We start from the raw sequence: 5,000 nt of genomic DNA, 5'->3' as shown, positions 1-5,000 counted from the left end.
TCTTTCTTTTACCTTCCGTACGTCTTCACCTTTCTTTGGTTTCACAAATACTGTGGGAACGGTTTTTTCTAAATTAATTTTTATTGTTTCTTGTACAGTCCGTTTCGGCTGTACTGGCAAAGCTGCAGCTGCAGCATATGACTTCTTAGGTTGTTGTTGTTGTTCTTTTCTCATCCTTTCATTTTCTTCTTTTACTTCGGCATACTGACCTTCGAGCCTAGCATGAGCCAGAGCCCAAGTGGCTATATTCTCCTTAATGGCTCTAATCTGCTCTGCATTAATCTTCCCATGCTTAACGCTTCTGTCGAAAAGACGCAGGAAATACGCGTGTCGCTCCGCGACACTCATCTCATCAAATTCTCCTATTGGAGCGTCTGGCTCCGCATGCGCATAATCACTCTCCATATTTTCAGCCATTATTCCAGAAGAGTGACAAAGTGTGGAGGCCCGTCTCTTTCCCCGGACCGGCCTCTCTGGCATGGGGGGAGGCTATCTGCAGCTCGCTCACCAGTCCCGCCCCCTGACCAAGAGCCTTGTGAGCTGCTGGGTTTAGCGCGCCGTTTCCAGCGTACTAGTCCCCTTCCACGATCACATCACTGGAGATTTCACCCGTCCCTCCCCGGCAAATGCCCACCGCATTCCGGAGAGGCGGATTCACCTCTCGGCCTTCGCCCCCTAATAGGCCGAGTTTCCACCATCAGGCCAAGGACCCAGCCCTACCCAGGTGCTGGGTCGGTCCCCCAGACGTTCGGGGGTCTGGCCCCATCTAACCTAGCCAGGGACATGTCACCATGCCCTGGCTTGGCGGAGCGTGTCCGGGACATCCCGTTCACGGCGATGAGCCTTTGCCGGCTCAGGCCGCGATCCCTCCCCAGCAAATGTGACCGTAGGAAGACAGGGCACCGGTGTTGTCGTGCCCTGTGCAGGGACAGATGTTGTGTCCCTTCTAGCGCAGCTTCCCCTGCGCCACGCACCCTTTGCTTTCGCTTTGGGTTGGGGGACATTTAACGTCGTCCAAGACGTGAGGAACTGCAGCAGCCAGACTGCAGGGTTCCGGGATCGTCGTGAGACTTACCCTCATACCCTCGCCCAGCCACCGCGCTCAACTCAGGAGAGACCGGTGTCGTGTCTCTCGTAACGCAGCTCCCCCTGCGCCATGCACCCTTTGCTTTCGCTTGGGTTGGGGGCATTTAACGTCCTGCCAGGACGGGAGTTTTACGTCCTGCCTTGACACAACGACAACCCACACCTATCAACGCAGCCCGGAAGGTGTTAAAGGAGTCAGTCCGGGTCTTATACGTGGAGTTTGACATCAACGAGACGGTGCGGCACTCAAACCCGAGTTACGTTCCCCGGAGGGTCTCCACACGTACCGGGGGATCATGACCGACCATGTCTCACCCACCGCTTTTGATAATTCACGGTGGGCCAGTGCGGACCAGTGTGGGTTGCACCCAGTTAAGGGCTAGCTTTTTAACGTCATGCATGGACGGCCCATCCCGTGTTAGCTTCACCCCATCAAGGGGGTTACTGAGCTATGGGGCCACGACAAGGCCACGGGATTGGACATTACGGTCCCCGCCCCACTCAGGTTCCTCCGAGCCCTGATGCGATCGTCGAATTCAGGGAATCAGAGGGTCTCCTGGCGGTTTTAACCCAGTTATGGAAGGCAACACACCTTCCCCGGGTGGCGCCACGCAGACCGATTTCCCATAGCCAGCAGGCGGCCTCCAATCAAAATGGCCGAGGAGGTGGAGGAGGGGAGTACTTATACACTCCCAGTCCCACCAGTGCGGCCACCGACAGCCGACTTCTCCTGCCAAGCCGGGTCCTTCCTGGCTAGGAGAAGTCTACCAGCTTCATTTATGAAGGCAGAGGAAGGTGCGGCGCGAGACTCCCGTTTGGCTGGGGTTCCCCTAGCCTTGGAGACGACGCCGCTGGTGACTCTAGCAGAAGACACCGAAAATTGTCATTCAATAGTCAGTGTGCATGAAGTAGATAATAAACAATTAACTCTTGGTGATGGTTCTTTGGGATTAAAAGTAGATAACAAAACTGTAGGAGAACTAGCTGGTGATGGCTCTGTAACTGTAAATACACCTAAATACAACACATGCCCGCCAGGGAACATATACAATATTTGTAGTGAAACATTGCAGCTTGGTAGGTTGGAGAACCAGACATTGATGATGGCTGCTCTGAGGCAGTTGGTCAGAGCTGGGCACCCGAGAGGGAACAAGATCACATTTCCAACTCTGGAGGATGTAGACTGCGTCCAGCTAGCGGCGGTGAATATTCCCCATGACTATGAACAATTAAAAGAACTAGTCACTAAAGTATACGAGAGGCGGGGAAGGAAATTTGATCTTACGAAGACATATAATGAACTTGTCAAGATGTACGGGAGAATAACATATGACCCTGCTCAGACCTGGCCGAATAGCATGGTATATACCAAATATCCGGACGATTATTAAGTGCTACCAAGTCAATGCAATGAAAAGCTCCCTAGTCATGCAAGAGCTGTCTAGGCTTTCTGAAGAAAACAAAATAGATGTAGTACTAATACAAGAACCAAGTACTGCCTCTGGGAGATCCTTGGGCTTTCCCGTTACAGCACAAGTAATAACATTTGGACAGAGTCCAATGACAGCTGTAGTCATTCTCAACAATACGATAAAAACCACAGTGCTAACACAATTCTGTACAGAACACATAATAGTCGTAGAAATAAATCACCTAAACTCGTTTTGGTACCTGATAAATATCTATTGTCAGTTTCGTGATCCAATTGACATCTACTTAAGGCAGCTTATTACCATATTGAGAGCCCTACAAGGGAAGTCAATCATAATCTCGATGGACAGTAATGCTAAGTCCCCTCTCTGGTATAGCCGAACACAGGACCCAAGGGGCATTGCCCTTGAGGATGTTATTATGGAATTTAATTTAAATGTAGCAAATCTCCCCGGCAATCCTCCTACTTATAGGAGTAGAGCTGGGGCAGCTTCATATATTGATGTAACGTTAAGCTCCATTAATATCGCAAACAAAATTCATGATTGGCATGTATTAGAAAACCATACAACAAGCGATCATAACACTATTGAATTTACATTGGTACATGAAATACAACAGGCACCAGAGAGGTGGACCATGCAACTTGATTACGGGAGGGCCAATTGGGATCTCCTAGAGGCGGAATTTAACCCTCCAGAGTTGGAAGACGAAGACATCGACATAGAAGAGGCCGTTGGGGCATTAACAGCATCAATCAGGGCGGCTGTCGCCGTGGCAATACCGATGAGAAGGCGTCTCATCCGTAAGATGACTTCTCCATGGACTCCAGAGCTGACTGGGCTCCGGCAGTCTATGAGAAGAGCGCGCCGCAATTACCAAAGGTCTTTCACCATGGAGGAAAGACAATATCACCTCAATATATACAGACAGAAGAAAAGCATATTTAAAGAAACCTTACTCCAACATCGTCAACAGAGTTGGGAAGATTTCGTAACGTCTCACTTGGCTCTTGATCCATGGGGTACACCGTACAAAATAATATGTGAAAAGATACACTCACCAATGCATCTCTCTACTGTGACAATAGGAGACTCGGACCAGATGACGACCAACTGGCTGGAAACGGCCGAGGAGCTACTTCGTGCGCTCCTACCTGACGACCGACCTGACTCAGACGATGAGATGCAGTTGGCGTTGAGGCAACAAAACGAATACGAATACCACAATGCAACACAGGTATACCCCTTCTCATCAGAGGAGGTGGCGAACGCCATCCTGTCCTTCGGAAAACGGAAAGCACCGGGACCGGATGCAATTCCTGCAGAGGTTCTGCAGTGTCTTGTATCCAAGTTAGCCCCGGTGCTAGCAAAGATCTACAACAAATGCCTGGAGACGCGAACCTTCCCAACCACCTGGAAAACAGCGGAAGTGGTAATTATAAAAAAGGATCCAGACAAGGACCCTACAGTTCCCAAATCATATAGACCAATCTGCCTGTTAGATGTGATGGGAAAGACCTTCGAGAAATTGCTGGTGTCTAGACTGTCGAGTCATAGAATACTGCATGGCATGAGTAACCTGCAATACGGCTTTCGAAAAGGCAAATCAACATCCGATGCCATAAATCAGGCAGCCAGTATTGTTCACTCATCTATGAAGAAGTATGTTCTGGGGATCATGGTAGACATTTCCGGAGCCTTTGACAACCTGTGGTGGCCGGCCCTCTTCTCGCGGCTACGGGAGATGGAGTGCCCGGCGGCGCTTTATGGTTGTCTAAAGGACTATTGCCGGAACAGAGTCGCCAAAATAACGGCTCCTGGTGCTGTGGTGTCGAAGAACATTACAAAGGGCTGTCCACAGGGCTCAGTTTGTGGACCAGTGTTTTGGGATATCAACATGGATTCCTTGTTGATAACCCTAGACGAGAGCAACATGGTACTGGGAGTTGTTGCGTATGCAGATGACCTTCTTGTCCTTGTTGACGGTGACAGTCGCGCAGCGATCGAGAACAAAACAGCTCAGGTATCAGAAATTTTGTTACAATGGTGCAAACAGTCTAAGCTTCACTTGGCACCACATAAGTCAAATTACATGTTACTAAAGGGTAGACTAGCACGAGATCCAGCTATAAGATTAGAAAACCGTATAGTGGTTAGAGCAAGATCTGCTAGATACCTGGGCGTCCTCATTGATGAAACCTGGAGCTATGCTCCACATATTGCATATGTTGCATCAAAGGCCACTACACTGTTTAATAAACTAATAAGTATCGCACAACGACGATTTCACCTGCCACCGGCAGCAACACACATGTACAACAACAGTATTCTTGTGCCAGTCGTGGGGTATGGCTCCAGTGCCTGGGCCCACAGACTCGTGCAGGTTAGGCCAGCATTACAAATAAAGCGAATACAGCGAAACGTCATATTACGGTGTGTGGGTGCATTTGGCACTACACCAACAGATGCTCTCTGCGTAAT

Source organism: Schistocerca piceifrons, unplaced genomic scaffold (genome assembly GCF_021461385.2).
Source record: "Schistocerca piceifrons isolate TAMUIC-IGC-003096 unplaced genomic scaffold, iqSchPice1.1 HiC_scaffold_936, whole genome shotgun sequence".
Lineage (NCBI taxonomy): Eukaryota > Metazoa > Arthropoda > Insecta > Orthoptera > Acrididae > Schistocerca > Schistocerca piceifrons.
The sequence above is the reverse complement of the archived record's forward strand: the minus strand, read 5'-3'. Positions refer to the sequence as shown.